The sequence below is a fragment of the Acinonyx jubatus genome, chromosome B4 (genome assembly GCF_027475565.1).
Source record: "Acinonyx jubatus isolate Ajub_Pintada_27869175 chromosome B4, VMU_Ajub_asm_v1.0, whole genome shotgun sequence".
Lineage (NCBI taxonomy): Eukaryota > Metazoa > Chordata > Mammalia > Carnivora > Felidae > Acinonyx > Acinonyx jubatus.
In genome coordinates this window covers 17,848,032-17,860,596 of record NC_069387.1, presented here as the reverse complement: position 1 = coordinate 17,860,596, position 12,565 = coordinate 17,848,032, and the positions used below count along the sequence as shown (strand labels likewise).

Genomic DNA, 12,565 nt, shown 5'->3' with positions numbered 1-12,565 from the left:
TAGATGTTTTCATAAATCATGATGATGGACACATAGCAAAGAAAGAAAGAAATAAACTATACATTTACTATATATAGCATTATACATATATATATACAGACACACACATCCATCCATCTATCCATTCATCCATCCATATATGATTATGTTTATGGTTACCCCCAAATAATTACTATCTCAACAGAAAGATGTATTGAGGGGAATGGCAATCAGAAAATCAAGCAAGCTGTTCCAACAGATTCACAGCAAACAGCTATGAAATACATAATATACAGGTTTTTTTTTAATATAGGCTAAAGAAAAAGAGAAATATTTGCAAAAAGAAGATCCAAAGGAGTTATATTTTCATAGGTTTGTGCTTTTAGGGCACTAATGTTGATAAATATGGCTGACACCTTGTTCTGCTGAGGGAGACACAATCAAGCAGTTCCTCCTCGGTTGAATTACAGAGAAAGTGGAACCACGTATCAGTTAATACAAAATTAACCTTGCAAAAACAACTAACGGTGTGTAGATAGATCTTTGAACATCTTTTCCCAAAAAGATGACAAATCTTCACACCCAGAGACTCATGTAACTTTTGCCTTGAAGGGGATGGGAAATTCACACCTAATTAATGGAATTTCATATCTTTTTTGATGACTAAAGAAGAGAAGTCTTTTTAAAAGTTAATCTTTGAATGTCAACGATGTGTTGGTGATGTGGAATCAAAGGAATGATTAGTTAAATTAAAGATTAAAGTAGAGGGGGACTGTCTGACACATAGCAACATAACAGCCATAGATATTGATAAAGTCTGTCTTAATTTACAAACTCAATTCACTTTGCTAATATTTCCTATTAATCAACTTCTGAAGTTTGCAGCGCTACTCATTAACTACGACAAGCCCCCAAAGGGTTTTCCACAAATACCATCACAGAAGATTGTGTGATCACTTTAATCAATAACATAAAAACCATTTCTTAAATCTTACAACTGACCTTCTAATAAAAAAGGATATTTGAATAATATATCCATTAGCATTTTATGTAGGAAGAAATGAAAATGAGGGTGAATTCTTTTGAAAACCAACCATGGATCAATCTAATGGCAGGTTACTGGAGAATATCATTCTAATATATTTACTATTATTTCACTTTAAATATAACATATCAAATCTTATCCACATAATTATCAAAATTATTCATCAAAATGTAAAATAGAGATTTACTTATTGACCTATATGTCCATTTATTCATTTATTCAGCAAATATTCGATGTTCACACGTACTGTAATGTTAGATATCAGGAATAAAAAGGTGGAAAAATAAAGACAGTCTAACCTGTGGAGGTAAAGATCTATTATGAGAGAGTCATAAAAATGACTTACTATAAAAGGGCAATATAAATATAAATTTTATTTATTTAATATATTTGTTTTCTGATATATATCAATATATACCAGAATACTTTCTAAAAAATTTTTAACATTCATTTATTTTTGAGAGATAGACAGATCATGAGTGGAAGATGGGCAGAGAGACAGAAAAACACAGAATCCGAAGCAGGCTCCAGGCTCTGAGCTGTCAGCACAGAGCCCAACGTGGGGCTCAAACCCATGAACTGTGAGATCATGACCTGAGCCAAAATTGGACGCTTAACTGAATGAGCCACCCAGGTATCCCAGAGTACTTTTTAAAAAAAGAAGTTAAATATCAATTTAATTTTTGTTCCACACACATTGTTGCTTTATTTATTTAGTTAATATTCTTATTTTAATTGTTTCTAAATTAAGAAATGAAAAACCTCTGGCTTTCAACTCATGACTTTGCCACTGGCCAAAGATTTATCTCATACATTCATTCATAAGGATGTTCAATTCAAGAACCCAAGGCAATATACATTAAAAATGATTGGCCATGCTAATAACAGTAAAAATAGACATTAATACAACAATGATTAAATTATAGAAATCAAAGGAATACTCTCTTCTTCTTATTTAGCCTTTTACTCAACTTTGAACTGATATTCCATGTATTACACATATTGACTCTTTATCTTATATATTGCATATTTGTTATGGCAATGTATTTGACCGCATATTTTATGTCAGCGTTTCTCTTTTGTGCTATGAAAAGTAGTAAGAAATACTAAAATGATAGAGTACCTTCAAGATATACATTAATAAGGTATACCATTTAGAATATTAGTTTCAGAGGTTTGAGGTGAATATATAAAATTTTCCTAGATATTAGCCATTTTTTCAAAACCCATGGATCAACAAATTTCTATCAGCTGACACCTTTTTCATATTTGGAATCTGTTTCTGGAGTTTCTGTATCAGTCTCTAATCTCTCAATTGCTCCATCAATGTCATACTTACTAAGTTACCATATTTTCTTTTTCTGGAAAGATTTGAACAGTTCTGTTTTCCATATCCCTCCTCCTAATAATAACAATTCAAACCCTGAACATTACATATAGTTTTATATAAACATAAGAAGGTTCTGAAAAGTAGAGAGAAGACAGACTACCTGGGAACCTCAGGACTCAAGGAATCATAAAATGGTGAGTTTCCTAAGTTTTCTTTTTGTCTCATATATTGCCAAATGAATATGTGAATCTGGCAACATGAAAATCCAACAGGCATAGACTACTCTCTCTAGGCAGAGGGCCAGGAAAAAGAAAATCAAGCAAGAAAGAAAACATTTTGATAATGACTGTTCTGTAACAGCCAGACATCATAGAAAATGTATACTCTATCCCCAAACCCAAAAGCAAAGGCTGAGCAGAGAGCCTAGACTTCCACCCACATCAGGGCCCAGGGACCCCAAGACTCCTCTTCCCAAGACTTTTTCAAATGAAGGAAAACTAAAAATCTGTCACCAGTAGACACCCCTTAAATGAATGGCTAAGGGAATTTCTTTAAGCATAAAAGAAATGATAAAAGAATGAATCTTATACTATCAAATAGTGACAAACACAGACACACACAGACAGACACACACACACACACACACAGCAAAAATGAGTAAATGCAATAAATTTCTTATCCACAGGGTTCGGATGAATGCAGATGTTGCTTGTTCTGTATCTCAAGGCCAGAAAGATGAGTTAATTCCTGAAGGAAATGACATTGAACTTACATCAAGCTCAGTTTCTTTGATTCAGCAGGCCACAACAGTTAAAAACAAGGATATCAGAAAAATTTTGGACGGTATCTATGTTTCTAAAAAAGGAACAGTTCCTCAGGTTGATGAGTAAGATCTAAGTTGTCCAGCTATAGAAACAGTAAGATGCCAGATGATTTTTCAGACTTATTTGTGATACTTTAATGATATAATAAAAACTGTATTGATTTCAGGCTTTTTCTTAAACAGTACATAGATAGATAGATAGATAGATAGATAGATAGATAGATGATAGATAATTTCTGATGGTTGAGGAAAAATTAAAACACTGTCTAATATGGTTCTTAATGTATATAAAGGAAAGAGTTAAACATTATGAATACAAGAGAGTAAACACATAAAGGGAGGTAAAATGTCTACACTTGAGTCTATTAAGTCTTAATGTTACATTATAATAGGTCACATTTTCATCCTAAATTTTTTTCTTTTGTTTTTCTCATATATTCATTCTCCCAAAATGAATCATAGAGTAATTTAATGAATAACCAAAATATTGAATTGTTTTACCCTGAGATATCATATATTTTTTGACTTGTTCAGGACTGTATGCCACTTACTAAAATTTTAGTCTTTTTAATAAATAAGTTACCTACTTATTATAATGTTTATTTAGATATATGACGACGTGTTTTACAATGGTGAGTGGAATACAGCAAATGACTGGCCTTCTTCCTTTTCATAAATTACCAGAGACAGCAACTCACATCACTATAGATGCGTGAGTTCATAGGCCACAGTTACTAGTCTCTGAGAGGCCAAATAAATATTAAAAGATGACGATAAGCTGAACAATATAATACCTAATGCAGAATTTTAAAAACAGATGGAATCAGAGTTTTAGTACTGGGTACTGTATGGAAGTGTTCAATCACTATATTGTACACTATGTTGTATGCATGAAACTAGTATTACACTATATATCAACTATCTAGATTTTAAGTAAAGACTTTAAAATATATATTAAAAAAATAAAAATAAAAGGCTTCATGCATACACCTAAGAAGAGAACTGAAGACATGGCAATATAAAATAAAACTGGAAATAATAAAAGTAACTAGAAATATTGCATATGAAAAATATAATATGTACATAAAGAACAAATAGGTATAAAATAGCAAGATGGTTACAACTGAAGAATTAATAAATGAGTAGAAAGATTCAATTCTGAAACTCAGAGAAGCCAGCAACAAAATGAAGAGTAGGAATTGTTTTAAAAAATCTAAAGAGTATTTTAAAGATAAAAATAGAAAGGCCCCTATATATATAAAAGGAGTTCTATAAAGATTAAGAAATAAGAGGAGAAATGGAAACATATAAAAATAATACAGATAATACTTCAGAAGTGAGGGAAGACTGAAAGAGATCATGAAGTGCCAAACAAGATAGAAAAGGAAGACAAATGTACTTATGTGCTTATGATAAAATTTAAGGATATGAAAGAAGAAAATGCAAAAAGTTTCCAGAAAATAAAAGGTCAATAATTATATGGAAATCAGACTTCTTCATAGTAACCTTGGATACAAGAGGATAATAAACTAATAACTGCAGGAACTGAATGAAATGATCTTGAACCTTGAGTTTTATATCCAGCCAAATTGTCAAATATGAAAGCATAAAAAAAATTACCATAAGATATACAAGAACTCAAATTGGTCATAAAAAAACACATTACAAATACTGGAGCAGATGTTAAAACAAGGAAAGAAATCCAAGGGAATCTTGCAAAAGATATAGAAAGTAAGGGTTGTCTTAAAACACAGAAGTTGGGACCAAAGAATACAGAAAGTCATCACAAATACTCCAGAGCCAAAAATCTAGAAATTACTAACATTTTCAGTTCTTCTGACAGTGGAAAGGAGCATAAGAGAAAGGAAAGGACAGAGATAACATTGTCATGAGAGCATTATAAAGGGCTTATCTAGTTAAGAGGAAGAAATTAACAGGGGTAAATAAACACAAGTATGTGTTTTTAACTCAAAGGCCAAAACCATCCTAAAAACAAAAATCAAATGTAAAACTTAAAGAGAAATGAAATAATAGCCGTAAGACTTACCATAAGAACAATAATAGAAATATAAAAAGGTTAAAGACTAAAACTAAATCATAAAAATAGCTCCAAAAAGTCAATAGGAAAAATGAAAGAGCAGAAAAAAAAATATCTAAGAGATATTTACAAACAATTTACATAAGAAGAAACTTTAAAGATCAAATGACATATACGGAGATGTTCAGACTGTGGAAATCAGGCAATGGCAGGGTGAATTGATAAAATATGATGAGTACACCTCACAGAGTGTTTTGCAGCAGTAGGAGATAATTAACTGGATGCATATACCCAAACAAAGATGGGTCTTTAAGATACAGATTGAAGGGGAAAGAGTAATAAACAGAATGAAAGTTAGGACATACTAAAAAAAAATAGGACACATATTATAAAATGCATTTAGCCAAGCGTATATATTAGACTGGTTGTCTGGAAAAGAAGATACATGAGACAAAAAATGAAGATAAAAAAATAACTAAAATAGATACAATACACAGTGAAAGGACAAACTCAAAACAATAGCACACATAAATTAAAAGTTGGCTAAACTATGATTTTTTTTAAACGTTTATTTATCATGGAGAGACAGAGAGACACAGAGAGTGAGCAGGGGAGGGGCAGAGAGAGGGGGGAGACAGAGAATCCGAAGCAGGCTCCAGGCTCCGAGCTGTCAGCACAGAGCCCGACGCGGGGCCTGAACTTACAAACTGTGAGATAATGACCTGAGCCGAAGCCAGTTGCCCAACCAACTGAGCCACCCAGGCGCCCCTATGAGTTTATTTTTATATAACTATATTGTCCTTGGGTAATGTGCTGATTCTAAGTAGTTGTACTAATTTCTCAATATACAGTATTAGCATTTTGTAATGAGACAATCATATTGTCTTTTTACATAGGTTTTATTTGATCCTTGATAATATTTATTCTTCTGTCTTTAAAATTTTTTTTAATGCTTATTCATTTTTGAAAGAGAGAGACAGAGTGTGAGTTGGGGAGGGGCAGAGAGAAAGAGAGGGAGACACAGAATCCAAAGCAGGCTCTAGGCTCTGATCTGTCAGCACAGAGCCTGATGCAGGGCTGGAAGTCATGAACTATGACCTGAGCCGAAGTTGGATCCTTAACTGACTGAGCCACCCAGGCATCCCAGTTCTTTTGTCTTTTTATGTTACTCTTACACTGCCTTGAACTTCCAGAACACTGTCAAATAATGGGCATGATAGTGGTTGTTTCAAGCCACTTTAAAAGAAATAAAAATTATCACAAACAAAAGCTTAATCTATAAGCATTTTAGAAGTATAACCTGTGAAAATTTTGAGGAAATTACACCTTGAATACACATTCATGACTTAATCACTCCCCTGGTTCCCTGAAGAAGAGGCATAACCATGAGGATAGACAACCAGTGGTGTCAGGGAAAAAGTGACCTGCCAGTGGAAGTTGGATGTATCTTCCCCATACCCAGGAGGGCACTGGGCAGACCTTGTGGGAGTTTCTATGGACCATTATTCACATTGAAATTTCCAGAATGGGTTGTCTCTCTATATGAGCTGGTATGGGTCTAGTGAGTACAAGGAAAACTCATTCATCATTGAAGAGGACTCATTAGTTTAGCTGGATATTAAAGTGAGCAATCAAAATAACATCAGGGTGACCTCACCACTATTAGAATGGCTACTATTAAATAAAAGAATAAGAAATAAATAAAATAACCAATGTTGGTAAGGATGTGGAAAAACAAAGCCTTGTGGACTGTTGTTGATAATGTGAAATGGTGCAGTCACCATGAATTACAGTAAGGCAATTCCTCAAAGACTAAAAATATAACTACAGTATCATCCAGCAATTTCTCTTCTAGCTATATACTGAAAGGTATAGATCTTGGAATCAAAGTCTTGAAGAGAAATATTTGTATATCCATGTGCATAGCAGCATTATTCACAATAACCAAGATATGGAAAAACCCAAGTGCCTATTAACAGATGAATGGATAAATAAAATGTAGCAACACATATAATGAAATATGATTTGCCCTACAAAGGAAGGGCATCTTACACATCCTATAACATGGATAAACCTTGAAGACATTATACTAAGTGAAATATGCCAATCACAAAAGGACAAAAATACTGTATGATTCCACTTACATGAGGCATCTGAAGAAGTCAAATCCAAAGAGACAGAAAGTAAAACAGTGACTACCAAGGGCTGGGGGAGGATGAAAAGGGGGTTCTTTTTAACAGGCAGAGAGTTTCAGTTTTCCAACATGAATTCTTAGATGGATGATGGTGATGGTTGCGCAATAATGTGAATGTACTAAGTACCACTGAATTGTACACTTGAAAACTGTTAAGAGCAGAGGGAGGGCACCTGGGCGGCTCAGTCATTTGAGCATCTGACACTTGATTTCAGCTCGGGTCATGATTCCAAGGTTGTGGATTGAGTCCCGCATCAGGCTCTGTGCTGAGTATGGAGCCTGGTTGGGATTCTCAATCTCCCTCTCCCCCCCGCCCCCCGCTCTCTCTCTGTCTCTCTCTCTAAAATAAAATTAAATTAAAAAGCAGAAGGAGAAGTATTCTTACAAAGAAACTATCAATGATAATGGAATACATTTTTTAGGGAGACATAACAATTCTTAACATGTGAGTGCTTAACAGTAGAGCATGCCAATTACACAAGGCAAAAACTGATAGAACTGCAAGGGGAAATGGAGGAATCCACTCTCATAGCCAGAGAGCAACACCTCTCTCAGAAACGGACAGACCCGGCAGGCAGAAAATCAGTAGAGACATACATGAACTCAACAGGAGAATCCATCAGCTGGACACACATGATATCTATAGACTACTTCATCCAAAAACAGCAGAACACAGATTTCTCTCAAGCTTACATGGAACAGTCACCAAAACAGATCATGTTGTGGGCTATAAACCAAAACTATCAAATTGAAAAACGAGGACAAAAAGAAATCATACGGTATGTTTTCATACAACAATGGCATTAAACTAGAAATCAGTAACAGAGAGATAGTAAAAAATCCTTAAACACATGGAGATTAAACAACACAGTTTTAAGTGACACATGAGTCAAAGAAGAAATGTCAAGAGAAATTTAAAAATATGTTGAACTAAATGAAATGAAAACATCAAAATGTGTACAATGCAGTGAAAACAGTGTTTACATGGAAATTTGTAGCATTAAATGCATGTGTTAGAAAAGAAGAAAGATCTAAAACTAATAACCTAACTTTTTATTTACCAATATAGATGTCTCTTATTTCTTTTTCTTGTCTGATTGCTGTGACTAGGTCTAGAAATTTCTATCTTGAAAACTAGAGCAAGAAGAGGAAATTAAATCCAAAAAACAGAGAAAAAAAAAAAAACTTCAGCAGAATTCATCGAAATTGAAAATGGAAAATGAATAGAGAAAATCAGTGAAACCAAAGCTTTGTTTTAAAAACAAAAACAAAAACTGATAAATCTTTAGCCATGGTAAGACAGAAAAGAGAGTGTACAAATACTAATACCAGAAACGAAAGAGGAGACATCACTGTAGAGGCTGTGGCAATTAAAAAGATAATAAAAGAATGCTATGAGTAACTCTTTGCCCACTAATTTCACAACCTAGATAAAATGTATCAACTCCTTGAAAGACACAATCTGCCAAAACTTACACAAGAAGAAACAGATGATCTAAAAATGCCTGTAGCTATGAAAGAAACTGAATCAATAATTAATAACATACCAAAACTGAAAGACTAACCCAAATGATTTCATTTGTGAAATCTACCATATATTTGAGAAATAAATTATATGAATTATCTACATTTTCTTTCAAAAGAAGCAAAGGGAATAGTTTCTAATTCATCCTATGAGGACAGGGCTATCCTAATAGCAAAACAGACAAAGACATTATAAGAAAAGAAAACTATAGACCAATATCTCTTGTGAACATGAATGCAAAAATCCAGAACAAAATATTAGCAAACTGAATCTCACAAAAGTATAAAAAGAATTTTATACCATGACCAAGTATAATTTATCCCAGGTATGCAAAGCTGGTTCAACATTTGAAAATAAATTAATATAATCCATCACATGAATAGACAAAAAATAAAAATCACATTATTATATCAAAAATGCAGCAACCATTTATGATAAAAACTCTCAGTAAACTAGGAATATAGGGGAACTTCAACTTGATAAAGAATATCTACAAAAAATCTACAGGAAATATACTTAATGGTGAGAAACTCAGTTTTCCCACTTAAGATCCTGTATCTTAGGCAAGAATTTTATCTCTTACCATTCCTTTTAACATTGTACTCTAAGTCTGTGTCAGTTCAATAAGGCAATAAAAGGCAATAAAAGATAATACAGATTGGGAAGGAAGTTATTAAACTGTTTTTGTTCATAGATGACATGATTGTCTATGTGAAAAACTTGAACCAATCAAAAAACAAGCAAAAACAACAAAAAACTTCCTGGAAAAAAACATGATTAAAGCATAGTTGTAGGATATCAGGTTAACATACAAAAGTCTATTGCTTTCTTATATACCAACGACAAAGTGGGATTTGAATTAAAAACACAATGCCATCTACATTAGCACTGCACCCCACTCCCCCCAAAAGAGTCTAACAAAATACATACAAGATCTATATGAGGAAAACTACAAAATTCTGATGAATGAAGTCAAAGGACTAAATAAACTGAGATATATTCCATGTTCATGGATAAGAAGACTCAATATTGGCAACATGTCATTTCTTCCAACTTGACGTATAAATTCAACGCAACCCCAATCAAAATCTCAGCAAGTTATTTTGTGGATACTAACAAACCTATTTATAAAGTTCATAAAAAGACTTAGAACAGCTAACATAATATTAAAGAAGAACAAATTTGGAAGATTGATGCTATCTGACTTAAAGACTTACTATAAAGTTATAGTAATCAAGACAAAATGGTATTGATGAAAGAATAGACAAACAGATAAATAGGACAGAACAGACTCCTGAAGTAGATTTCCACAAACAGAGTGAGCTGATCTTTGACAAAGAAACACAATCGAGCAAAAAGTCTCTTTAACAAATGGTGCTGGAACAAATTGGACATCTATATGAAAACAAATGGACCAAGACACAGACCTTACACCCATCACCAAAATTAATCCCAAATGGATAATAGACCTATATGTAAAATGTAAAACTAAAAATCTCCTCAAAGATAACATGGGAAAAATCCTAGATGAGTTTAGAGTATGGTGATACCTTCTTAGATACAACACCAAAGACAAGATCCATGAGAGTAGTTAGTTGATAAGCAGGACTTCATTAAAACTCAAAACACCTGCTCTGTAAAAGAGAATTAGAAGACAAGCCCACATTGGGAGAATACCATTTGCAGGAGATACTTCTGATAAAGGATTGTTATCCAAATTATACAAAGAACTCTTAAATTCAACAATAAAGAACTCAATTAAAAAATAGCAAAGACCTTGATAGTTTACCAAAGAAGATAGTCAGATGCCAAATAAGTATATGAAGGGGTGTTCCACATGATATGTCATCAGAGAAATGTAAATTAACACAATAGTGAGATACTACTACGCATCTATTAGAATGGCCAAAATCCACAACATGACAACACCAAATGATGGTAAGGATGTGAGCAATAGGAACTCTCATTCATTGCTTGTGGGAATGCAAAATGATACTGCTATTTTCAAGACAGTTTGGCAGTTTCTTCCAAAACTGAACATGCTCTCATAATCTAGCAATCGCGTTCCTTAGTATTTAACAAAATAAGTTGAAAATTTATGTTCACATAAAAATCTGCCCATGGATATTTAATTGCCAAAACTTGGAATAAATCAAGATGTCCTTCAGTGGGTAAATGGATAAACTTTGGTACATCCAGACAATGGAATATTATTCAGTGGTAAAAAATGGGGTGAGGGGAGTATAAAGACATGAAAAGACATGGAGGAAACTTAAACGCAAGTTACCATTAAAAGAAGTCAGTCTTCAAAGACTCCAATCCACACTGTATGATTCTAACAATATGTATTCTCAATAAGGCAAAATTAGGGAGATAATAAAAAGATCAGTGTTTCTGGGGCTAGTGGAGTGAGAAATGAATAGGTAGAGCACAGAAGATTTTTATGGCAGTGAAAATACTGTTTTATAAATGTTCCTTGTCATTATATAACTTTTGTCCAAATCTACAGAATGTACAACATCAAAAGTGAACCCTGGGTAAACTATGGGCTTTGGATGATGATGATGTGTCAATCTAGGTTTATACTTGGTCAAAAATGTACCATTCTGTTGAGTGATAATGATAATGGGGAACACTATGCATATGTAGGAGCAGGGTATATATGGGAAATCTCTGTACCATCCTCTCCATTGTATTATAAACTAAAAATTGCTTTAAAAAATAAATTCTTAACAACAAGAAACTATCAAAAATCTTAAGGAAGTTCATTAAGTAATTGAAATGGGTAATTTGAGAACATGAAGGATTGGGGGATATTAAAAAATCGTTTCAGGAAAAAGCTAAAACTAAATCAGAGCGTTAATATTTCTAGAAGCCAAATATGTTATGCAATATATGAAATGGAGTTATCTCAAAATACAGGATGTGGAATACTTATGTGTCTCCAGGCTTTGAAATCAGACTCCTAGGTTTAAACCTCAGCTCTTCCTGTTGCTAGTAGTTATTCAATCTATAAAATGCATAGTAAATGTGTTTATCTCATCAGGTTGTTGTGGGGATTAAAAGGAAGTAATTTTAATAGAGCTGCTACATTCATTATTGATATCATAATGTTTACCATTATTTTTTGAGCAAAAATGTAAAGAATTGAATACTATGAGTGAAAGAAAAGACAAGAGATGTGAAAGAGTTAGGAAACCCATATTTGAATATAAGAGTTCCAAAAAGAAAGGAAAAAGTAAATTGAGGAGAAGCAATAATCAGAAAAAATAATAAAAGAAAACTTCTGAGCTAAAGAACAACTCAAAATTTTAAGATCAAAACATTATTGTGCAACCTCTAAACTCTAAGTTTAAGAGAAACTGTCACAAACTTCCAGAAATAAGAAGTAGTTTACATACCAAAAAATGATGATTATATTGTTATCAGGGTCCTCTTAAATGAAACATTAAATATGTAAAAAAATAGAACAAAATTTTCAGGCCTCTGAGAGTCACAAACAAAAAGAAAAAGCAAGACAAGACAAAAAATTAAAAAAGGTGATCCTAGAACCTATAGCTAAGCCAACATATTTTTGTGTCAACTACAAAGATTTAAGCACATTATTGTGTTCTTGTCCTTTGGAAGTGCT

General features: G+C 33.0%; 1 protein-coding gene across 3 annotated transcripts in view; it reads right to left on the bottom strand.

The window, feature by feature from the left end:
- MALRD1 (MAM and LDL receptor class A domain containing 1) overlaps positions 1-12,565 on the bottom strand; it is a 754,681-nt gene that overhangs the window by 261,094 nt on the left and 481,022 nt on the right. The window lies entirely within an intron of this gene.